The sequence below is a fragment of the Chiloscyllium plagiosum genome, unplaced genomic scaffold (assembly GCF_037043375.1).
Source record: "Chiloscyllium plagiosum isolate Xiang-an unplaced genomic scaffold, Cpla_swu_hap1 HiC_scaffold_27, whole genome shotgun sequence".
Classification (NCBI taxonomy): Eukaryota; Metazoa; Chordata; class Chondrichthyes; order Orectolobiformes; family Hemiscylliidae; genus Chiloscyllium; species Chiloscyllium plagiosum.
In genome coordinates, this window is record NW_028270165.1 from 74,140,807 (window position 1) to 74,165,329 (window position 24,523).

General features: G+C 45.5%; 1 protein-coding gene across 1 annotated transcript in view; it reads left to right on the forward strand.

The window, feature by feature from the left end:
• The first annotated feature begins 576 nt into the window (after positions 1-576).
• The window catches only part of LOC122546568 (uncharacterized), a 59,509-nt gene continuing 35,562 nt past the window's right edge, over positions 577-24,523 (forward strand). Inside the window, exon 1 of the mRNA XM_087974888.1 lies at positions 577-835. The gene's annotated coding sequence lies outside the window, so the exon portion shown is untranslated. The remainder of the gene's footprint in view (positions 836-24,523) is intronic.

Sequence of the window (24,523 nt, forward strand, 5' to 3'; positions counted from 1 at the left end):
CTCTCTCTGTGTCTGTGTCTGTGTTGTGTGTCTCTGTCTCTGTGTGTGTGTCTCTGTGTCTCTCTCTGTCTTGTCTCTCCGTGTTTCCGTGTCGTCTCTCTGTGTCTGTGTCTGTCTCTTCTTCTGTGTCTGTGTGTTTGTTCTCTGTCTCTGTGTGTGTGTCTCTGTGTCTCTCTCTCTGTGTCTGTCTCTGTCTTTCTCTCCGTGTGTCTGTGTCTCTCTCTGTGTCTGTGTCTGTCTGTGTGTGTGTGTCTCTCTGTCTCCTGTCTGTGTGTGTCTCTTTCATGTATCTCTCTGTGTCTGTGTGTCTGTCTCTGTGTGTCCCTCTCTCTCTGTGTGTGTCTCTCTGTGTGTCTGTGTGTCTCTCGCTGTGTCTCTCTCTCTCTGTGTCTGTATTTGTGTCTCTGTGTGTGTGTCTGTGTCTCTCTCTCTCTGTGTCTGTCTCTGTGTATGTACGTGTCTCTGTCTTTCGCTGTGTGTCTGTGTCTTTGTGTCTCTCTCTCTCTCTGTGTCTCTCTCACACACACTCTCTCTCTCTCTCTCTGTATGCTAATTCTGCCCTCTCCAGGACAAACCTCTCACCCCGGGGACACCTTTCCTCTGAGCCTGACCCTTTTTCTCCCAGACACGAACACACACCCGCCGCAATCCCCTGCCTGTTTCCTTCGGAGATCCGGGAAGGGAGAGGGAAGGGGAACAGCGTGTCTGTGCAGATCGGACCAGCACCCAAACAGACTGAAGAGAGAGGCGGACGGAGCCTTTAATCCAGGGAAAAGTGGGATAGCCCGAGCAGCGTGTGAACATGGGCTCAGATCTCCTCCGCACTCAGACAGAGGTAAACCAGGAGCCAGAGAGACCACCGCTGTGGCGGTGTCGGTTTGCTCCAGCCTTTTGGCAAGGGGCCATCGGAAACTCTTGCCTCTCCCACCCCTTCACCGAATCAAACCACCGATACAAGCAACAACAAAAAAAGCAGATTAAACTCTGCTGAAGATGGCGACTGCTTTTTTGGGAGAGAGAGAGAGACAGACAGACAGAGAGGGGTGGAGGCAGTGGGTCAGAGTGGGATGGTCAGGGCTGGGAACTGATCCGGACATACAGACATGGGAAACTGCTTTGTGTTAACCAGAGAAAGACATTGCATTGTGTGTGTGTGTGAGAGAGAAATTGGATTGTGTGTGTGTGAGAGAGAGAGAAATTGGATTGTGTGTGAGAGAGAGAAATTGGATTGTGTGTGAGAGAGAGAAATTGGATTGTGTGTGTGAGAGAGAAATTGGATTGTGTGTGAGAGAGAGAAATTGGATTGTGTGTGTGAGAGAGAAATTGGATTGTGTGTGAGAGAGAGAAATTGGATTGTGTGTGTGTGTGTGAGAGAGAAATTGGATTGTGTGTGTGTGTGAGAGAGAGAAATTGGATTGTGTGTTTGTGTGTGAGAGAAAAATTGGATTGTGTGTGTGTGTGTGAGAGAGATTGGATTGTGTGTGTGTGAGAGAGAGAAATTGGATTGTGTGTGTGTGTGAGAGAGAGAAATTGGATTGTGTGTGTGTGTGAGAGAGAGAAATTGGATTGTGTGTGTGTGTGAGAGAGAAATTGGATTGTGTGTGTGTGAGAGAGAGAGAGATTGGATTGTGTGTGTGTGAGAGAGAGAGAGATTGGATTGTGTGTGTGTGTGTGTGAGAGAGAAATTGGATTGTGTGTGTGTGTGTGAGAGAGAAATTGGATTGTGTGTGTGTGTGAGAGAGAGAAATTGGATTGTGTGTGTGTGTGAGAGAGAAATTGGATTGTGTGTGTGTGAGAGAGAGAGAGAGATTGGATTGTGTGTGTGTGAGAGAGAGAGAGATTGGATTGTGTGTGTGTGTGTGAGAGAGAAATTGGATTGTGTGTGTGTGTGAGAGAGAGAGATTGGATTGAGTGTGTGTGAGAGAGAGATTGGATTGTGTGTGTGTGTGAGAGAGAGAAATTGGATTGTGTGTGTGTGTATGAGAGAGAGAAATTGGATTGTGTGGTGTGTGTGTGAGAGAGAAATTGGATTGTGTGTGTGTGTGTGTGAGAGAGAAATTGGATTGAGTGTGTGTGAGAGAGAGATTGGATTGTGTGTGTGTGTGTGCGAGAGAGAAATTGGATTGTGTGTGTGTGTGAGAGAGAGAAATTGGATTGTGTGTGTGTGTGTGTGAGAGAGAAATTGGATTGTGTGTGTGTGAGAGAGAGAAATTGGATTGTGTGTGTGTGAGAGAGAGAAATTGGATTGTGTGTGTGTGTGAGAGAGAAATTGGATTGTGTGTGTGTGTGAGAGAGAAATTGGATTGTGTGTGTGAGAGGGAGAAATTGGATTGTGTGTGTGTGAGAGAGAGATTGGATTGTGTATGTGTGAGAGGGAGAAATTGGATTGTGTGTGTGTGAGAGGGAGAAATTGGATTGTGTGTGTGCGAGAGAGAAATTGGATTGTGTGTGTGTGTGAGAGAGAAATTGGATTGTGTGTGTGAGAGGGAGAAATTGGATTGTGTGTGTGTGAGAGAGAGATTGGATTGTGTATGTGTGAGAGGGAGAAATTGGATTGTGTGTGTGTGAGAGGGAGAAATTGGATTGTGTGTGTGTGTGTGAGAGAGAGATTGGATTGTGTGTGTGTGTGAGAGAGAAATTGGATTGTGTGTGTGTGAGAGAGAAATTGGATTGTGTGTGTGAGAGAGAAATTGGATTGCGTGTGTGTGAGAGAGAGAAATTGGATTGTGTGTGTGTGTGAGAGAGAGAGATTGGATTGTGTGTGTGTGAGAGAAAAATTGGGTTGTGTGTGTGTGAGAGGGAGAAATTGGATTGTGTGTGTGAGAGGGAGAAATTGGATTGTGTGTGTGTGAGAGAGAGAGATTGGATTGTGTATGTGTGAGAGGGAGAAATTGGATTGTGTGTTTGTGAGAGGGAGAAATTGGATTGTGTGTGTGAGAGGGAGAAATTGGATTGTGTGTGTGTGAGAGAGAGAGATTGGATTGTGTATGTGTGAGAGGGAGAAATTGGATTGTGTGTTTGTGAGAGGGAGAAATTGGATTGTGTGTGTGTGTGAGAGAGAAATTGGATTGTGTATGTGTAAGAGGGAGAAATTGGATTGTGTGTGTGTGAGAGGGAGAAATTGGATTGTGTGTGTGTGTGTGAGAGAGAGAAATTGGATTGTGTGTGTGTGAGAGAGAGAAATTGGATTGTGTGTGTGTGAGGGAGAGAAATTGGATTGTGTGTGTGTGTGAGGGAGAAATTGGATTGTGTGTGTGTGTGAGGGAGAAATTGGATTGTGTGTGTGTGAGAGAGAGAAATTAGATTGTGTGTGTGTGTGAGAGAGAGAAATTGGATTGTGTGTGTGTGTGTGTGAGAGAGAAATTGGATTGTGTGTGTGTGAGAGAGAAATTGGATTGTGTGTGTGTGTGTGAGGGAGAGAAATTGGATTGTGTGTGTGTGAGAGAGAAATTGGATTGTGTGTGTGTGTGAAAGAGAGAGAAATTGGATTGTGTGTGTGTGTGAGAGAGAGAAATTGGATTGTGTGTGTGTGTGAGAGAGAAATTGGATTGTGTATGTGTGTGAAAGAGAGAGAAATTGGATTTTGTGTGTGTGTGTGAGAGAGAAATTGGATTGTGTGTGTGTGTGAAAGAGAGAGAAATTGGATTGTGTGTGTGTGTGAGAGAGAGAGAAATTGGATTGTGTGTGTGTGTGAGAGAGAGAGATTGGATTGTGTGTGTGTGAGAGAGAGAAATTGGATTGTGTGTGTGTGTGAGGGAGATTGGATTGTGTATGTGTGAGAGGGAGAAATTGGATTGTGTGTGTGTGAGAGGGAGAAATTGGATTGTGTGTGTGTGTGAGAGGGAGAAATTGGATTGTGTGTGTGTGTGAGAGAGAGAGATTGGATTGTGTGTGTGTGAGAGAGAGAAATTGGATTGTGTGTGTGTGTGAGAGAGAAATTGGATTGTGTGTGTGTGAGAGAGAGAAATTGGATTGCGTGTGTGTGAGAGAGAGAAATTGGATTGTGTGTGTGTGAGAGGGAGAAATTGGATTGTGTGTGTGTGTGAGAGAGAGAGAAATTGGATTGTGTGTGTGTGAGAGAGAGAAATTGGATTGTGTGTGTGTGTGAGAGAGAGAAATTGGATTGTGTGTGTGTGAGGGAGAGAAATTGGATTGTGTGTGTGTGTGTGAGAGAGAGAGATTGGATTGTGTGTGTGTGTGAGAGAGAAATTGGGTTGTGTGTGTGTGAGAGGGAGAAATTGGATTGTGTGTGTGTGAGAGAGAGAGATTGGATTGTGTATGTGTGAGAGGGAGAAATTGGATTGTGTGTGTGTGAGAGGGAGAAATTGGATTGTGTGTGTGTGTGTGTGAGAGAGAAATTGGATTGTGTGTGTGTGTGAGGGAGAAATTGGATTGTGTGTGTGTGTGAGGGAGAAATTGGATTGTGTGTGTGTGTGTGAGAGAGAGAAATTGGATTGTGTGTGTGTGTGAGGGAGAAATTGGATTGTGTGTGTGTGTGAGGGAGAAATTGGATTGTGTATGTGTGAGAGGGAGAAATTGGATTGTGTGTGTGTGTGTGTGAGAGAGAAATTGGATTGTGTGTGTGTGAGAGAGAAATTGGATTGTGTGTGTGTGAAAGAGAGAGAAATTGGATTTTGTGTGTGTGTGTGTGAGAGAGAAATTGGATTGTGTGTGTGTGTGAAAGAGAGAGAAATTGGATTGTGTGTGTGTGTGTGTGTGAGAGAAATTGGATTGTGTGTGTGTGTGTGAGAGACAGAAATTGGATTGTGTGTGTGTGTGTGTGAGAGAGAAATTGGATTGTGTGTGTGTGTGAGAGAGAAATTGGATTGTGTGTGTGTGTGAGAGAGAAATTGGATTGTGTGTGTGTGTGAGAGAGAAATTGGATTGTGTGTGTGAGAGGGAGAAATTGGATTGTGTGTGTGTGAGAGAGAGATTGGATTGTGTATGTGTGAGAGGGAGAAATTGGATTGTGTGTGTGTGAGAGGGAGAAATTGGATTGTGTGTGTGTGTGAGAGAGAGAGATTGGATTGTGTGTGTGTGTGAGAGAGAAGTTGGTGCGTGTGTGTGGGAGAGAGAAATTGGTTGGTGTGTGTGTGTCAGAGAGAAATTGGCTAGTGCGTGTGTGTGTGTTTGAGAGAAACTAATTGGTGTGTGAGTGTGTGTGAGAGAGAAATTAGTTGGTGCGTGTGCGTGAAATAGAGAAATTGGTTGGTTGTGTGTCTGTCTGAGAGAGAGAAATTCGTGTGTGTGTGGGAGAGAGAAATTGGTTGGCATGTGTGTGTCAGAGAGAAATTGGCTCGTGTGTGTGTGTGTGAGAGAGAAATTGGTTGGTGTGTGTGTGTGTGTGAGAGAGAGAAATTGGTTGGTGTGTGTGTATGTGTGAGAGAGAAATTGGTTGGTGTGTGTGTGTGAGAGAGAGAAATTGGTTGGTGTGTGTGAGAGAGAGAAATTAGTTGGTGTGTGTGTGTGTAAGAGAGAAATTGGTTGGTGTGTGTGTGTGAGAGAGAGAAATTGGTGTGTGTGTGTGTGAGAGAGAAATTGGTGTGTGTGTGTGTGAGAGAGAAATTAGTTGGTGCGTGTGTGTGTGAGAGAGAAATTGGTTGGTGCGTGTGCGTGGGAAAGAGAGAAATTGGTTGGTGCGGGTGTGTGAGAGCGAGAAATTGGTTGGTGTGTGTATGGGAGAGAGAAATTGGTTGGTGCGTGAGTGTCTGTGTGAGAGAAATTGGTTGGTGTGTGTGTGGGAGAGAGAAATTGGTTGGTGTGTGTGAAAGAGGGAAATAGGTTGGTGCGCGTGTGTGTGAGAGAAATTAGTTGGTGTGTGTGTGAGAAATTGGTAGGTGCGTGTGTGTGGGAGAGAGAAATTGGTTGGTGCGTGTGTGTGGGAGAGAGAAATTGGTTGGTGCGTGTGTGTGGGAGAGAGAAATTGGTTGGTGCGTGTGTGTGTGTGAGAGAGAAATCGGTTGGTGTGTGTGTGTGTGAGAGAGAGAAATTGGTTGGTGTGTGTATGTGTGAGAGAGAAATTGGTTGGTGTGTGTGTGTGAGAGAGAGAGAAATTGGTTGGTGTGTGTGAGAGAGAGAAATTGGTTGGTGTGTGTGTGTGTAAGAGAGAAATTGGTTGGTGTGTGTGTGTGAGAGAGAGAAATTGGTGTGTGTGTGTGAGAGAGAGAAATTGGTGTGTGTGTGTGAGAGAGAGAAATTGGTTGGTGCGTGTGTGTGTGAGAGAGAAATTGGTTGGTGCGTGTGTGTGTGTGTGAGAGAAATTGGTGCGTGTGTTTGAGAGAGAAATTGGTTGTGTGTGTGTGTGTGAGAGAGAAATTGGTTGGTGTGTGTGTGTGAGAGAGAGAAATTGGTTGGTGTGTGTGTGTGAGAGAGATTGGTTGGTGCGTGTGTGTGAGAGAGAGAAATTGGTGCGTGTGTGTGTGAGAGAAATTGGTTGGTGCGTGTGTGAGAGAGAGAGAAGTTGGATTGTGTGTGAGAGAGAGAAATTCGATTGTGTGTGTGTGGGTTGAGAGAGAAATTAGTTGGTGTGTGCGTGAGAGAGAAAACTTGGTTGGTGTGTGTGTGAGAGAGAGAAATTGGTTGGTGCGGGTGCGTGAGAGAGAGAAATTGGTTGGTGCGTGTCTGTTGAGAGGGAAATTGGATTGTGTGTGTGAGAGAGAGAAATTGGTTAGTGCGTGTGCGTGAAAGAGAGAAATTGGTTGATGTGTGTGTGAGAGAGAGAAATTGGTTGGTGCGTGTGTGTGAAAGAGAGATTGGTTGGTGTGTGTGTGAGAGAGAAATTGGATTGTGTGTGTGTAAGAGAGAGAGAGAAATTGGATTGTGTGTGTGTGTGAGAGAGAAATTGGATTGTGTGTGTGTGAGAGAGAAATTGGATTTTGTGTGTGTAAGAGAGAGAGAGAAATTGGATTGTGTGTGTGTGTGAGAGAGAAATTGGATTGTGTGTGTGAGAGAGAGAGAAATTGGATTGTGTGTGTGTGAGAGAGAGAGAGAAATTGATTGATGTGTGTGTGTTGAGATAGAGATTAGTTGGTGTGTATGTATGTGAGAGAGAGAAATTGGTGCGTTTGTGGGAGAAAGAGAAATTGGTTGGTGCGTGTGTGGGAGAGAGAGAAATTGGTTGCTGCGTGTGTGTGAGAGAGAAATTGGTTGGTGTGTGTGTGTGAGAGAGAGAAGTTGGTTGGTGTGTGTGTGTGTGAGAGAAATTGGTTGGTGCTTGTGGGTGTGAGAGAGAAATTGGTTGGTGCGTGTGGGTGTGAGAGAAATTGTTTGGTGCGTGTGGGTGTGAGAGAGAAATTAGTTGGTGCGTGTGCGTGAAAGAGAGATAATGGTTGGTGCGGGTGCGTGAAAGAGAGATAATGGTTGGTGCGTGTCTGTTAAGAGGGAAATTGGTTGGTGTGCGTGAGAGAGAGAAATTGGTCAGTGCGTGTGCGTGAAAGAGAGAAATTGGTTGATGTGTGTGTGAGAGAGAAATTGGTTGGTGTGTGTGTGAGAGAGAGAGAAAATGGTTGTTGCTTGTGTGTGCGAGAGAGAAATTGTTTGGTGCGTGTGTGTGAGAGAGAAATTGGTTGGTGCGTGTGGCGTGTGAGAGAGAGATTGGTTGGTGCTTGTGTCTGTGAGAGAGAAATTGGTTGTGTGTGTGTGTGTGCGTGAGAGAGAAATTGGTTGGTGCGTGTGTATGTGAGAGAGACAAATTGGTTGGTGTGTGTGTGAGAGAGAGAGAAATTGGTTGGTGTGTGTGTGAGACAAATTGGTTGGTGTGTGTATGTGAGAGAGAGAAATTGGTTGGTGCGTGTGTGTGAGAGAGAAATTGGTTGGTGCGTGTGTGTGAGAGAGAAATTGGTTGGTGCGTGTGTGTGAGAGAGAGAAATTGGTTGGTGCGTGTGTGTGTGAGAGAGAAATTGGTTGGTGCGTGTGTGTGTGAGAGAGAAATTGGTTGGTGCGCGTGTGAGAGAGAAATTGGTTGGTGCGCGTGTGTGAGAGAGAGAAATGGGTGCGTGCGCGTGTGTATGAGAGAAAATTGGTTCGTGTGTGTGTGTGTGTGAGAGAAAAATTGGTTGGTGTCTGTGTGTGAGAGAGAAAAAATGGTGCGTGTGTGTGAGACAGAGTGAAATTGGCTGGTGTGCATGTGTGAGAGAGAGAAATTGGTTGGTGCGTGTGTGTGTGAGAGAGAAATTGGTTGGTGCGTGTGTGTGAGAGAGAGAAATTGGTTGGTGTGTGTGTGTGTGAGAGAGAAATTGGTTGGTGCGTGTGTGTGTGAGAGAGAAATTGGTTGGTGCGCGTGTGAGAGAGAAATTGGTTGGTGCGCGTGTGTGAGAGAGAGAAATGGTTGCGTGCGCGTGTGTATGAGAGAAAATTGGTTCGTGTGTGTGTGTGTGTGTGTGTGAGAGAAAAATTGGTTGGTGTCTGTGTGTGAGAGAGAAAAAATGGTGCGTGTGTGTGAGACAGAGTGAAATTGGCTGGTGTGCATGTGTGAGAGAGAGAAATTGGTTGGTGCGTGTGTGTGTGAGAGAGAAATTGGTTGGTGTGCATGTGTGAGAGAGAGAAATTGGTTGGTGCGTGTGTGTGTGAGAGAGAAATTGGTTGGTGTTTGTGTGTGTGAGAGAGAAATTGGTTGGCATGTGTGTGTGTGTGAGAGAGAAATTGGTTTGTGTGTCTGTGTGAGAGAGAAATTGGTTGGTGTGTGTGTCTGTGTGAGAGAGAAATTGGTTGGTGTGTGTGTCTGTGTGAGAGACAAAATTGGTTGGCGCTTGTGCGTGTGAAAGAGAAATTGGTTGGTGCGTGTCTGTGTGAGAGAGAAATTGGTTGGCGCGTGTGTGTGCGAGAGAGAAATTGGTTGGTGTGTGTGTGTGAGAGGGAAATTGGCTGGTGTGTGTGTGAGAGAGAGAAATTGGTTGGTGTGTGTGTGTGAGAGAGAGAGAAATTGGTTGGTGTGTGTGTGTGAAAGAGAGAAATTGGTTGGTGTGTGTGTGTGAGAGAGAGGTTGGTTGGTGCGTGTGTGTGTGTGTGTATGTGAGAGAGAGAAATTGGTTGGTGCGTGTGTGTGAGAGAGAAATTGGTTGGTGTGTGTGTGTGAGAGAGAAATTGGATTGTGTGTGTGTGTGTGAGAGAGAAATTGGATTGTGTGTGTGTGTGAAAGAGAGAGAAATTGGATTGTGTGTGTGTGTGAGAGAGAGAGAAATTGGATTGTGTGTGTGTGTGAGAGAGATTGGATTGTGTATGTGTGAGAGGGAGAAATTGGATTGTGTGTGTGTGAGAGAGAGAAATTAGATTGTGTGTGTGTGTGAGAGGGAGAAATTGGATTGTGTGTGTGTGTGAGAGGGAGAAATTGGATTGTGTGTGTGTGTGAGAGAGAGAGATTGGATTGTGTGTGTGTGAGAGAGAGAAATTGGATTGTGTGTGTGTGTGAGAGAGAAATTGGATTGTGTGTGTGTGAGAGAGAGAAATTGGATTGCGTGTGTGTGAGAGAGAGAAATTGGATTGTGTGTGTGTGAGAGGGAGAAATTGGATTGTGTGTGTGTGTGAGAGAGAGAGAAATTGGATTGTGTGTGTGTGAGAGAGAGAAATTGGATTGTGTGTGTGTGTGAGAGAGAGAAATTGGATTGTGTGTGTGTGAGGGAGAGAAATTGGATTGTGTGTGTGTGTGTGAGAGAGAGAGATTGGATTGTGTGTGTGTGTGAGAGAGAAATTGGGTTGTGTGTGTGTGAGAGGGAGAAATTGGATTGTGTGTGTGTGAGAGAGAGAGATTGGATTGTGTATGTGTGAGAGGGAGAAATTGGATTGTGTGTGTGTGTGTGTGAGAGAGAAATTGGATTGTGTGTGTGTGTGAGGGAGAAATTGGATTGTGTGTGTGTGTGAGGGAGAAATTGGATTGTGTGTGTGTGTGTGAGAGAGAGAAATTGGATTGTGTGTGTGTGTGAGGGAGAAATTGGATTGTGTGTGTGTGTGAGGGAGAAATTGGATTGTGTGTGTGTGTGTGAGAGAGAGAAATTGGATTGTGTGTGTGTGTGAGGGAGAAATTGGATTGTGTGTGTGTGTGAGAGGGAGAAATTGGATTGTGTGTGTGTGTGTGTGAGAGAGAAATTGGATTGTGTGTGTGTGTGAGGGAGAAATTGGATTGTGTGTGTGTGTGTGAGAGAGAGAAATTGGATTGTGTGTGTGTGTGAGGGAGAAATTGGATTGTGTGTGTGTGTGAGGGAGAAATTGGATTGTGTATGTGTGAGAGGGAGAAATTGGATTGTGTGTGTGTGTGTGTGAGAGAGAAATTGGATTGTGTGTGTGTGTGAGAGGGAGAAATTGGATTGTGTGTGTGTGTGTGTGAGAGAGAAATTGGATTGTGTGTGTGTGTGAGGGAGAAATTGGATTGTGTGTGTGTGTGAGGGAGAAATTGGATTGTGTGTGTGTGTGTGAGAGAGAGAAATTGGATTGTGTGTGTGTGTGAGGGAGAAATTGGATTGTGTGTGTGTGTGAGGGAGAAATTGGATTGTGTATGTGTGAGAGGGAGAAATTGGATTGTGTGTGTGTGTGTGTGAGAGAGAAATTGGATTGTGTGTGTGTGAGAGAGAAATTGGATTGTGTGTGTGAGAGAGAAATTGGATTGTGTGTGTGTGTGAGAGAGAAATTGGATTGTGTGTGTGTGTGTGAGAGAGAAATTGGATTGTGTGTGTGTGTGAGAGAGAGAAATTGGATTGTGTGTGTGTGTGAGAGAGAAATTGGATTGTGTGTGTGTGAAAGAGAGAGAAATTGGATTTTGTGTGTGTGTGTGTGAGAGAGAAATTGGATTGTGTGTGTGTGTGAAAGAGAGAGAAATTGGATTGTGTGTGTGTGTGTGTGTGAGAGAAATTGGATTGTGTGTGTGTGTGTGAGAGACAGAAATTGGATTGTGTGTGTGTGTGTGTGAGAGAGAAATTGGATTGTGTGTGTGTGTGAGAGAGAAATTGGATTGTGTGTGTGTGTGAGAGAGAAATTGGATTGTGTGTGTGTGTGAGAGAGAAATTGGATTGTGTGTGTGAGAGGGAGAAATTGGATTGTGTGTGTGTGAGAGAGAGATTGGATTGTGTATGTGTGAGAGGGAGAAATTGGATTGTGTGTGTGTGAGAGGGAGAAATTGGATTGTGTGTGTGTGTGAGAGAGAGAGATTGGATTGTGTGTGTGTGTGAGAGAGAAGTTGGTGCGTGTGTGTGGGAGAGAGAAATTGGTTGGTGTGTGTGTGTCAGAGAGAAATTGGCTAGTGCGTGTGTGTGTGTTTGAGAGAAACTAATTGGTGTGTGAGTGTGTGTGAGAGAGAAATTAGTTGGTGCGTGTGCGTGAAATAGAGAAATTGGTTGGTTGTGTGTCTGTCTGAGAGAGAGAAATTCGTGTGTGTGTGTGGGAGAGAGAAATTGGTTGGCATGTGTGTGTCAGAGAGAAATTGGCTCGTGTGTGTGTGTGTGAGAGAGAAATTGGTTGGTGTGTGTGTGTGTGTGAGAGAGAGAAATTGGTTGGTGTGTGTGTATGTGTGAGAGAGAAATTGGTTGGTGTGTGTGTGTGAGAGAGAGAAATTGGTTGGTGTGTGTGAGAGAGAGAAATTAGTTGGTGTGTGTGTGTGTAAGAGAGAAATTGGTTGGTGTGTGTGTGTGAGAGAGAGAAATTGGTGTGTGTGTGTGTGAGAGAGAAATTGGTGTGTGTGTGTGTGAGAGAGAAATTAGTTGGTGCGTGAGTGTCTGTGTGAGAGAAATTGGTTGGTGTGTGTGTGGGAGAGAGAAATTGGTTGGTGTGTGTGAAAGAGGGAAATAGGTTGGTGCGCGTGTGTGTGAGAGAAATTAGTTGGTGTGTGTGTGAGAAATTGGTAGGTGCGTGTGTGTGGGAGAGAGAAATTGGTTGGTGCGTGTGTGTGGGAGAGAGAAATTGGTTGGTGCGTGTGTGTGGGAGAGAGAAATTGGTTGGTGCGTGTGTGTGTGTGAGAGAGAAATCGGTTGGTGTGTGTGTGTGAGAGAGAGAGAAATTGGTTGGTGTGTGTGAGAGAGAGAAATTGGTTGGTGTGTGTGTGTGTGAGAGAGAAATTGGTTGGTGTGTGTGTGTGTGAGAGAGAGAAATTGGTTGGTGTGTGTATGTGTGAGAGAGAAATTGGTTGGTGTGTGTGTGTGAGAGAGAGAGAAATTGGTTGGTGTGTGTGAGAGAGAGAAATTGGTTGGTGTGTGTGTGTGTAAGAGAGAAATTGGTTGGTGTGTGTGTGTGAGAGAGAGAAATTGGTGTGTGTGTGTGAGAGAGAGAAATTGGTGTGTGTGTGTGAGAGAGAGAAATTGGTTGGTGCGTGTGTGTGTGAGAGAGAAATTGGTTGGTGCGTGTGTGTGTGTGTGAGAGAAATTGGTGCGTGTGTTTGAGAGAGAAATTGGTTGTGTGTGTGTGTGTGAGAGAGAAATTGGTTGGTGTGTGTGTGTGAGAGAGAGAAATTGGTTGGTGTGTGTGTGTGAGAGAGATTGGTTGGTGCGTGTGTGTGAGAGAGAGAAATTGGTGCGTGTGTGTGTGAGAGAAATTGGTTGGTGCGTGTGTGAGAGAGAGAGAAGTTGGATTGTGTGTGAGAGAGAGAAATTCGATTGTGTGTGTGTGGGTTGAGAGAGAAATTAGTTGGTGTGTGCGTGAGAGAGAAAACTTGGTTGGTGTGTGTGTGAGAGAGAGAAATTGGTTGGTGCGGGTGCGTGAGAGAGAGAAATTGGTTGGTGCGTGTCTGTTGAGAGGGAAATTGGATTGTGTGTGTGAGAGAGAGAAATTGGTTAGTGCGTGTGCGTGAAAGAGAGAAATTGGTTGATGTGTGTGTGAGAGAGAGAAATTGGTTGGTGCGTGTGTGTGAAAGAGAGATTGGTTGGTGTGTGTGTGAGAGAGAAATTGGATTGTGTGTGTGTAAGAGAGAGAGAGAAATTGGATTGTGTGTGTGTGTGAGAGAGAAATTGGATTGTGTGTGTGTGAGAGAGAAATTGGATTTTGTGTGTGTAAGAGAGAGAGAGAAATTGGATTGTGTGTGTGTGTGAGAGAGAAATTGGATTGTGTGTGTGAGAGAGAGAGAAATTGGATTGTGTGTGTGTGAGAGAGAGAGAGAAATTGATTGATGTGTGTGTGTTGAGATAGAGATTAGTTGGTGTGTATGTATGTGAGAGAGAGAAATTGGTGCGTTTGTGGGAGAAAGAGAAATTGGTTGGTGCGTGTGTGGGAGAGAGAGAAATTGGTTGCTGCGTGTGTGTGAGAGAGAAATTGGTTGGTGTGTGTGTGTGAGAGAGAGAAGTTGGTTGGTGTGTGTGTGTGTGAGAGAAATTGGTTGGTGCTTGTGGGTGTGAGAGAGAAATTGGTTGGTGCGTGTGGGTGTGAGAGAAATTGTTTGGTGCGTGTGGGTGTGAGAGAGAAATTAGTTGGTGCGTGTGCGTGAGAGAGAGAAATTGGTTGGTGCGGGTGCGTGAAAGAGAGATAATGGTTGGTGCGGGTGCGTGAAAGAGAGATAATGGTTGGTGCGTGTCTGTTAAGAGGGAAATTGGTTGGTGTGCGTGAGAGAGAGAAATTGGTCAGTGCGTGTGCGTGAAAGAGAGAAATTGGTTGATGTGTGTGTGAGAGAGAAATTGGTTGGTGTGTGTGTGAGAGAGAGAGAAAATGGTTGTTGCTTGTGTGTGCGAGAGAGAAATTGTTTGGTGCGTGTGTGTGAGAGAGAAATTGGTTGGTGCGTGTGGCGTGTGAGAGAGAGATTGGTTGGTGCTTGTGTCTGTGAGAGAGAAATTGGTTGTGTGTGTGTGTGTGCGTGAGAGAGAAATTGGTTGGTGCGTGTGTATGTGAGAGAGAGAAATTGGTTGGTGTGTGTGTGAGAGAGAGAGAAATTGGTTGGTGTGTGTGTGAGACAAATTGGTTGGTGTGTGTATGTGAGAGAGAGAAATTGGTTGGTGCGTGTGTGTGAGAGAGAAATTGGTTGGTGCGTGTGTGTGAGAGAGAAATTGGTTGGTGCGTGTGTGTGAGAGAGAGAAATTGGTTGGTGCGTGTGTGTGTGAGAGAGAAATTGGTTGGTGCGTGTGTGTGTGAGAGAGAAATTGGTTGGTGCGCGTGTGAGAGAGAAATTGGTTGGTGCGCGTGTGTGAGAGAGAGAAATGGGTGCGTGCGCGTGTGTATGAGAGAAAATTGGTTCGTGTGTGTGTGTGTGTGAGAGAAAAATTGGTTGGTGTCTGTGTGTGAGAGAGAAAAAATGGTGCGTGTGTGTGAGACAGAGTGAAATTGGCTGGTGTGCATGTGTGAGAGAGAGAAATTGGTTGGTGCGTGTGTGTGTGAGAGAGAAATTGGTTGGTGCGTGTGTGTGAGAGAGAGAAATTGGTTGGTGTGTGTGTGTGTGAGAGAGAAATTGGTTGGTGCGTGTGTGTGTGAGAGAGAAATTGGTTGGTGCGCGTGTGAGAGAGAAATTGGTTGGTGCGCGTGTGTGAGAGAGAGAAATGGTTGCGTGCGCGTGTGTATGAGAGAAAATTGGTTCGTGTGTGTGTGTGTGTGTGTGTGAGAGAAAAATTGGTTGGTGTCTGTGTGTGAGAGAGAAAAAATGGTGCGTGTGTGTGAGACAGAGTGAAATTGGCTGGTGTGCATGTGTGAGAGAGAGAAATTGGTTGGTGCGTGTGTGTGTGAGAGAGAAATTGGTTGGTGTGCATGTGTGAGAGAGAGAAATTGGTTGGTGCGTGTGTGTGTGAGAGAGAAATTGGTTGGTGTTTGTGTGTGTGAGAGAGAAATTGGTTGGCATGTGTGTGTGTGTGAGAGAGAAATTGGTTTGTGTGTCTGTGTGAGAGAGAAATTGGTTGGTGTGTGTGTCTGTGTGAGAGAGAAATTGGTTGGTGTGTGTGTCTGTGTGAGAGACAAAATTGGTTGGCGCTTGTGCGTGTGAAAGAGAAATTGGTTGGTGCGTGTCTGTGTGAGAGAGAAATTGGTTGGCGCGTGTGTGTGCGAGAGAGAAATTGGTTGGTGTGTGTGTGTGAGAGGGAAATTGGCTGGTGTGTGTGTGAGAGAGAGAAATTGGTTGGTGTGTGTGTGTGAGAGAGAGAGAAATTGGTTGGTGTGTGTGTGTGAAAGAGAGAAATTGGTTGGTGTGTGTGTGTGAGAGAGAGGTTGGTTGGTGCGTGTGTGTGTGTGTGTATGTGAGAGAGAGAAATTGGTTGGTGCGTGTGTGTGAGAGAGAAATTGGTTGGTGTGTGTGTGTGAGAGAGAGAGAGAAATTGGTTGGTGTGTGTGAGAGAGAGAAATTGGTTGGTGTGTGTGTGTGTAAGAGAGAGAAATTGGTTGGTGTGTGTGTGTGAAAGAGAGAAATTGGTTGGTGTGTGTGTGTGAGAGAGAGGTTGGTTGGTGCGTGTGTGTGTGTGTGTATGTGAGAGAGAGAAATTGGTTGGTGCGTGTGTGTGAGAGAGAAATTGGTTGGTGTGTGTGTGTGAGAGGGAGAAATTGGTTGGTGTATGTATGTGAGAGAAGATAGTGGTTGGTGTGTGTATGTGTGAGAGAGAAATTGGTTGATGTGTGTGTGTGTGTGTGTGAGAGAGAAATTGGTTGGTGCGTGTGTGTGAGAGGGAGAAATTGGTTCGTGCGTGTGTGTGTGAGAGAGATAGTGGTTGGTGCGTGTGTGTGAGAGAGAGAAATTGGTTGGTGTGTGTGTGTGAGAGAAATTGGTTGGTGTGTGTGTGTGAGAGGGAAATTGGTTGGTGTGTGTGTGAGAGAGAGAAATTGGTTGGTGTGTGTGTGAGAGAGAGAGAAATTGGTTGGTGTGTGTGTGAGAGAGAGAGAAATTGGTTGGTGTGTGTGTGTGAGAGAGCAAAAATGGTTGGTGCGTGTGTGTGCGAGAGAGAAATTGGTTGGTGTGTGTGTGTGAGAGAAATTGGTTGGTGTGTGTGTGTGAGAGGGAAATTGGTTGGTGTGTGTGTGAGAGAGAGAAATTGGTTGGTGTGTGTGTGAGAGAGAGAGAAATTGGTTGGTGTGTGTGTGAGAGAGAGAGAAATTGGTTGGTGTGTGTGTGTGAGAGAGAGAAATTGGTTGGTGTGTGTGAGAGAGAGAGAAATTGGTTGGTGTGTGTGTGAGAGAGAATTTGGTTGGTGTGTGTGTGTGTGAGAGAGAGAAATTGGTTGGTGTGTGTGTGAGAGAGAGAGAAATTGGTTGGTGTGTGTGTGTGAGAGAGAAATTGGTTGGTGTGTGTGTGTGTGAGAGAGAGAATTTGGTTGGTGTGTGTGTGTGTGAGAGAGAGAATTTGGTTGGTGTGTGTGTGTGTGAGAGAGAGAAATTGGTTGGTGTGTGTGTGAGAGAGAGAGAAATTGGTTGGTGTGTGTGTGTGAGAGAGAAATTGGTTGGTGTGTGTGTGAGAGAGAGAAATTGGTTGGTGTGTGTGTGTGAGAGAGGAAATTTGGTTGGTGTGTGTGTGAGAGAGGGAAATTGGTTGGTGTGTGTGTGAGAGAGAGAGAAATTGGTTGGTGTGTGTGTGTGAGAGAGGGAAATTGGTTGGTGTGTGTGTGAGAGAGAATTTGGTTGGTGTGTGTGTGAGAGAGGGAAATTGGTTGGTGTGTGTGTGAGAGAGAGAGAAATTGGTTGGTGTGTGTGTGTGAGAGAGGGAAATTGGTTGGTGTGTGTGAGAGAGAGGGAAATTGGTTGGTGTGTGTGTGTGAGAGAAGATAGTGGTTGGTGCGTGTATGTGTGAGAGAGAAATTGGTTGATGTGTGTGTGTGAGAGAGAAATTGGTTGGTGCGTGTGTGTGAGAGGGAGAAATTGGTTCGTGCGTGTGTGTGTGAGAGAGAAATTGGTTGGTGTGTGTGTGTGAGAGAGAAAAAATGGTTGGTGCGTGTGTGTGAGACAGAGTGAAATTGGCTGGTGTGCATGTGTGAGAGAGAGAAATTGGTTGGTGCGTGTGTGTGAGAGAGAAATTGGTTGGTGTGTGTGTGTGAGGGAGAAAAATTGGTTGGTGCGTGTGTATGTGAGAGAGTGAAATTGGTGCGTGTGTGGGAGAGAGAGAAATTGGTTAGGTGCGTGTGTGTGAGAGAGAAAAAGGTTGGTGTGTGTGTGTGTGAGAGAGAGAAATTGGTTGGTGCGTGCGTGTGTGTGTGTGTGAGAGAAATTGGTTGGTGCGCGCGCGTGCGTGTGTGTGTGAGAGAGAAATTGGTTGGTGCGTGTGTGTGAAAGAGAGAAATCGGTTGGTGCGCGTGTGTGTGTGTGAGAGAGAAATTGGTTGGTGCGTGTGTGTGTGTGAGAGAGAAATTGGTTGGTGCGCGTGTGTGGTGTGTGTGAGAGAGAAATTGGTTGGTGCGCGTGTGTGTGTGTGAGAGAGAAATTGGTTGGTGCGTGTGTGTGTGTGTGTGAGAGAGAAATTGGTTGGTGCGCGCGTGTGTGTGTGTGAGAGAGAAATTGGTTGGTGCGCGCGCGTGTGTGTGTGAGAGAGAAATTGGTTGGTGCGTGAGTGTGAAAGAGAGAAATCGGTTGGTACGTTTGCGTGAAAGAGAAATTGGTTGGTGCGCGTGTGTGTGTGTGAGAGAGAAATTGGTTGGTGCATGTGTGTGAGAGCGAGAAATTGGTTGATGCGCGTGTGTGAAAGAGAGAAATCGGTTGGTGCGCGTGTGTGTCTGAGAGAGAAATTGGTGCGTGTGTGTGGGAGAGAGAAATTGGTTGGTGTGTGTGTGTCAGAGAGAAATTGGCTAGTGCGTGTGTGTGTGAGAGAAACTAATTGGTGTGTGAGTGTGTGTGAGAGAGAAATTGGTTGGTGCGTGTGCGTGAAAGAGAAATTGGTTGGTGCGTGTGTGTTATGAGAGAAATTGGTTGTGTGTGTGTATGTGTTTGAGAGAGAAATTGGTTGGTGTGTGCGTGTGTGAGAGAGAGAGAAATTAGTTGGTGCGTGAGTGTGGGAGAGAGAAATTGGTTGGTACGTCTGTGTGTGAGAGAGAAATTGGTTGGTACGTGTGTATGGGAGAGAGAAATTTGTTAGTGTGTGGGCGTGAAAGAGAGAAATTGGTTGATGTGTGTGTGAGAGAGAAATTAGTTGGTGCGTGTGCGTGAAATAGAGAAATTGGTTGGTTGTGTGTCTGTCTGAGAGAGAGAAATTCGTGTGTGTGTGTGGGAGAGAGAAATTGGTTGGCATGTGTGTGTCAGAGAGAAATTGGCTAGTGCGTGTGTGTGTGTTTGAGAGAGAAATTAGTTGGTGCGTGCGTGAGTGTGTGTGTGGGAGAAATTGGTTGGTGCGTGTGCGTGGGAAAGAGAGAAATTGATTGGTGCGGGTGTGTGAGAGCGAGAAATTGGTTGGTGTGTGTGTGGGAGAGAGAAATTGGTTGGTGCGTGTGTGTGGGAGAGATAAATTGCTTGGTGTGTGTGTGAAAGAGGGAAATAGGTTGGTGCGGGTGTGTGCGAGAGAGAAATTGGTTGGTGCGTGTGTGTGCGAGAGAAATTGGTTGTGTGTGTGAGAGAGAAATTGGTTGGTGTGTGTGTGTGGGAGAGAGAAATTGGTTGGCATGTGTGTGTCAGAGAGAAATTGGCTAGTGCGTGTGTGTGTGTTTGAGAGAGAAATTGGTTGTTGCGTGTGCGTGGGAAAGAGAGAAATTGGTTGGTGCGGGTGTGTGAGAGAGAAATTGGTTGGTGTGTGTGTGAGAGAGAGAGAAATTGGTTGGTGTGTGTGTGGGAGAGAGAAATTGGTTGGTGCGTCTGTGGGAGAGAGAAATTGGTTGGTGCGTCTGTGGGAGAGAGAAATTGGTTGGTGTGTGTGTGAAAGAGGGAAATAGGTTGGTGCGCGTGTGTGTGAGAGAGAAATTGGTTGGTGTGTGTGTGTGAGAGAGAGAGAAATTGGTTGGTGTGTGTGAGAGAGAGAAATTGGTTGGTGTGTGTGTGTGTAAGAGAGAAATTGGTTGGTGTGTGTGTGTGAGAGAGAGAAATTGGTGTGTGTGTGTGAGAGAGAGAAATTGGTGTGTGTGTGTGAGAGAGAGAAATTGGTTGGTGCGTGTGTGTGTGAGAGAGAAATTGGTTGGTGCGTGTGTGTGTGTGTGAGAGAAATTGGTGCGTGTGTTTGAGAGAGAAATTGGTTGTGTGTGTGTGTGTGAGAGAGAAATTGGTTGGTGTGTGTGTGTGAGAGAGAGAAATTGGTTGGTGTGTGTGTGTGAGAGAGATTGGTTGGTGCGTGTGTGTGAGAGAGAGAAATTGGTGCGTGTGTGTGTGAGAGAAATTGGTTGGTGCGTGTGTGAGAGAGAGAGAAGTTGGATTGTGTGTGAGAGAGAGAAATTCGATTGTGTGTGTGTGGGTTGAGAGAGAAATTAGTTGGTGTGTGCGTGAGAGAGAAAACTTGGTTGGTGTGTGTGTGAGAGAGAGAAATTGGTTGGTGCGGGTGCGTGAGAGAGAGAAATTGGTTGGTGCGTGTCTGTTGAGAGGGAAATTGGATTGTGTGTGTGAGAGAGAGAAATTGGTTAGTGCGTGTGCGTGAAAGAGAGAAATTGGTTGATGTGTGTGTGAGAGAGAGAAATTGGTTGGTGCGTGTGTGTGAAAGAGAGATTGGTTGGTGTGTGTGTGAGAGAGAAATTGGATTGTGTGTGTGTAAGAGAGAGAGAGAAATTGGATTGTGTGTGTGTGTGAGAGAGAAATTGGATTGTGTGTGTGTGAGAGAGAAATTGGATTTTGTGTGTGTAAGAGAGAGAGAGAAATTGGATTGTGTGTGTGTGTGAGAGAGAAATTGGATTGTGTGTGTGAGAGAGAGAGAAATTGGATTGTGTGTGTGTGAGAGAGAGAGAGAAATTGATTGATGTGTGTGTGTTGAGATAGAGATTAGTTGGTGTGTATGTATGTGAGAGAGAGAAATTGGTGCGTTTGTGGGAGAAAGAGAAATTGGTTGGTGCGTGTGTGGGAGAGAGAGAAATTGGTTGCTGCGTGTGTGTGAGAGAGAAATTGGTTGGTGTGTGTGTGTGAGAGAGAGAAGTTGGTTGGTGTGTGTGTGTGTGAGAGAAATTGGTTGGTGCTTGTGGGTGTGAGAGAGAAATTGGTTGGTGCGTGTGGGTGTGAGAGAAATTGTTTGGTGCGTGTGGGTGTGAGAGAGAAATTAGTTGGTGCGTGTGCGTGAGAGAGAGAAATTGGTTGGTGCGGGTGCGTGAAAGAGAGATAATGGTTGGTGCGGGTGCGTGAAAGAGAGATAATGGTTGGTGCGTGTCTGTTAAGAGGGAAATTGGTTGGTGTGCGTGAGAGAGAGAAATTGGTCAGTGCGTGTGCGTGAAAGAGAGAAATTGGTTGATGTGTGTGTGAGAGAGAAATTGGTTGGTGTGTGTGTGAGAGAGAGAGAAAATGGTTGTTGCTTGTGTGTGCGAGAGAGAAATTGTTTGGTGCGTGTGTGTGAGAGAGAAATTGGTTGGTGCGTGTGGCGTGTGAGAGAGAGATTGGTTGGTGCTTGTGTCTGTGAGAGAGAAATTGGTTGTGTGTGTGTGTGTGCGTGAGAGAGAAATTGGTTGGTGCGTGTGTATGTGAGAGAGACAAATTGGTTGGTGTGTGTGTGAGAGAGAGAGAAATTGGTTGGTGTGTGTGTGAGACAAATTGGTTGGTGTGTGTATGTGAGAGAGAGAAATTGGTTGGTGCGTGTGTGTGAGAGAGAAATTGGTTGGTGCGTGTGTGTGAGAGAGAAATTGGTTGGTGCGTGTGTGTGAGAGAGAGAAATTGGTTGGTGCGTGTGTGTGTGAGAGAGAAATTGGTTGGTGCGTGTGTGTGTGAGAGAGAAATTGGTTGGTGCGCGTGTGAGAGAGAAATTGGTTGGTGCGCGTGTGTGAGAGAGAGAAATGGGTGCGTGCGCGTGTGTATGAGAGAAAATTGGTTCGTGTGTGTGTGTGTGTGAGAGAAAAATTGGTTGGTGTCTGTGTGTGAGAGAGAAAAAATGGTGCGTGTGTGTGAGACAGAGTGAAATTGGCTGGTGTGCATGTGTGAGAGAGAGAAATTGGTTGGTGCGTGTGTGTGTGAGAGAGAAATTGGTTGGTGCGTGTGTGTGAGAGAGAGAAATTGGTTGGTGTGTGTGTGTGTGAGAGAGAAATTGGTTGGTGCGTGTGTGTGTGAGAGAGAAATTGGTTGGTGCGCGTGTGAGAGAGAAATTGGTTGGTGCGCGTGTGTGAGAGAGAGAAATGGTTGCGTGCGCGTGTGTATGAGAGAAAATTGGTTCGTGTGTGTGTGTGTGTGTGTGTGAGAGAAAAATTGGTTGGTGTCTGTGTGTGAGAGAGAAAAAATGGTGCGTGTGTGTGAGACAGAGTGAAATTGGCTGGTGTGCATGTGTGAGAGAGAGAAATTGGTTGGTGCGTGTGTGTGTGAGAGAGAAATTGGTTGGTGTGCATGTGTGAGAGAGAGAAATTGGTTGGTGCGTGTGTGTGTGAGAGAGAAATTGGTTGGTGTTTGTGTGTGTGAGAGAGAAATTGGTTGGCATGTGTGTGTGTGTGAGAGAGAAATTGGTTTGTGTGTCTGTGTGAGAGAGAAATTGGTTGGTGTGTGTGTCTGTGTGAGAGAGAAATTGGTTGGTGTGTGTGTCTGTGTGAGAGACAAAATTGGTTGGCGCTTGTGCGTGTGAAAGAGAAATTGGTTGGTGCGTGTCTGTGTGAGAGAGAAATTGGTTGGCGCGTGTGTGTGCGAGAGAGAAATTGGTTGGTGTGTGTGTGTGAGAGGGAAATTGGCTGGTGTGTGTGTGAGAGAGAGAAATTGGTTGGTGTGTGTGTGTGAGAGAGAGAGAAATTGGTTGGTGTGTGTGTGTGAAAGAGAGAAATTGGTTGGTGTGTGTGTGTGAGAGAGAGGTTGGTTGGTGCGTGTGTGTGTGTGTGTATGTGAGAGAGAGAAATTGGTTGGTGCGTGTGTGTGAGAGAGAAATTGGTTGGTGTGTGTGTGTGAGAGAGAAATTGGATTGTGTGTGTGTGTGTGAGAGAGAAATTGGATTGTGTGTGTGTGTGAAAGAGAGAGAAATTGGATTGTGTGTGTGTGTGAGAGAGAGAGAAATTGGATTGTGTGTGTGTGTGAGAGAGATTGGATTGTGTATGTGTGAGAGGGAGAAATTGGATTGTGTGTGTGTGAGAGAGAGAAATTAGATTGTGTGTGTGTGTGAGAGGGAGAAATTGGATTGTGTGTGTGTGTGAGAGGGAGAAATTGGATTGTGTGTGTGTGTGAGAGAGAGAGATTGGATTGTGTGTGTGTGAGAGAGAGAAATTGGATTGTGTGTGTGTGTGAGAGAGAAATTGGATTGTGTGTGTGTGAGAGAGAGAAATTGGATTGCGTGTGTGTGAGAGAGAGAAATTGGATTGTGTGTGTGTGAGAGGGAGAAATTGGATTGTGTGTGTGTGTGAGAGAGAGAGAAATTGGATTGTGTGTGTGTGAGAGAGAGAAATTGGATTGTGTGTGTGTGTGAGAGAGAGAAATTGGATTGTGTGTGTGTGAGGGAGAGAAATTGGATTGTGTGTGTGTGTGTGAGAGAGAGAGATTGGATTGTGTGTGTGTGTGAGAGAGAAATTGGGTTGTGTGTGTGTGAGAGGGAGAAATTGGATTGTGTGTGTGTGAGAGAGAGAGATTGGATTGTGTATGTGTGAGAGGGAGAAATTGGATTGTGTGTGTGTGTGTGTGAGAGAGAAATTGGATTGTGTGTGTGTGTGAGGGAGAAATTGGATTGTGTGTGTGTGTGAGGGAGAAATTGGATTGTGTGTGTGTGTGTGAGAGAGAGAAATTGGATTGTGTGTGTGTGTGAGGGAGAAATTGGATTGTGTGTGTGTGTGAGGGAGAAATTGGATTGTGTGTGTGTGTGTGAGAGAGAGAAATTGGATTGTGTGTGTGTGTGAGGGAGAAATTGGATTGTGTGTGTGTGTGAGAGGGAGAAATTGGATTGTGTGTGTGTGTGTGAGAGAGAGAAATTGGATTGTGTGTGTGTGTGAGGGAGAAATTGGATTGTGTGTGTGTGTGTGAGAGAGAGAAATTGGATTGTGTGTGTGTGTGAGGGAGAAATTGGATTGTGTGTGTGTGTGAGGGAGAAATTGGATTGTGTATGTGTGAGAGGGAGAAATTGGATTGTGTGTGTGTGTGTGTGAGAGAGAAATTGGATTGTGTGTGTGTGTGAGAGGGAGAAATTGGATTGTGTGTGTGTGTGTGTGAGAGAGAAATTGGATTGTGTGTGTGTGTGAGGGAGAAATTGGATTGTGTGTGTGTGTGAGGGAGAAATTGGATTGTGTGTGTGTGTGTGAGAGAGAGAAATTGGATTGTGTGTGTGTGTGAGGGAGAAATTGGATTGTGTGTGTGTGTGAGGGAGAAATTGGATTGTGTATGTGTGAGAGGGAGAAATTGGATTGTGTGTGTGTGTGTGTGAGAGAGAAATTGGATTGTGTGTGTGTGAGAGAGAAATTGGATTGTGTGTGTGAGAGAGAAATTGGATTGTGTGTGTGTGTGAGAGAGAAATTGGATTGTGTGTGTGTGTGTGAGAGAGAAATTGGATTGTGTGTGTGTGTGAGAGAGAGAAATTGGATTGTGTGTGTGTGTGAGAGAGAAATTGGATTGTGTGTGTGTGAAAGAGAGAGAAATTGGATTTTGTGTGTGTGTGTGTGAGAGAGAAATTGGATTGTGTGTGTGTGTGAAAGAGAGAGAAATTGGATTGTGTGTGTGTGTGTGTGTGAGAGAAATTGGATTGTGTGTGTGTGTGTGAGAGACAGAAATTGGATTGTGTGTGTGTGTGTGTGAGAGAGAAATTGGATTGTGTGTGTGTGTGAGAGAGAAATTGGATTGTGTGTGTGTGTGAGAGAGAAATTGGATTGTGTGTGTGTGTGAGAGAGAAATTGGATTGTGTGTGTGAGAGGGAGAAATTGGATTGTGTGTGTGTGAGAGAGAGATTGGATTGTGTATGTGTGAGAGGGAGAAATTGGATTGTGTGTGTGTGAGAGGGAGAAATTGGATTGTGTGTGTGTGTGAGAGAGAGAGATTGGATTGTGTGTGTGTGTGAGAGAGAAGTTGGTGCGTGTGTGTGGGAGAGAGAAATTGGTTGGTGTGTGTGTGTCAGAGAGAAATTGGCTAGTGCGTGTGTGTGTGTTTGAGAGAAACTAATTGGTGTGTGAGTGTGTGTGAGAGAGAAATTAGTTGGTGCGTGTGCGTGAAATAGAGAAATTGGTTGGTTGTGTGTCTGTCTGAGAGAGAGAAATTCGTGTGTGTGTGTGGGAGAGAGAAATTGGTTGGCATGTGTGTGTCAGAGAGAAATTGGCTCGTGTGTGTGTGTGTGAGAGAGAAATTGGTTGGTGTGTGTGTGTGTGTGAGAGAGAGAAATTGGTTGGTGTGTGTGTATGTGTGAGAGAGAAATTGGTTGGTGTGTGTGTGTGAGAGAGAGAAATTGGTTGGTGTGTGTGAGAGAGAGAAATTAGTTGGTGTGTGTGTGTGTAAGAGAGAAATTGGTTGGTGTGTGTGTGTGAGAGAGAGAAATTGGTGTGTGTGTGTGTGAGAGAGAAATTGGTGTGTGTGTGTGTGAGAGAGAAATTAGTTGGTGCGTGTGTGTGTGAGAGAGAAATTGGTTGGTGCGTGTGCGTGGGAAAGAGAGAAATTGGTTGGTGCGGGTGTG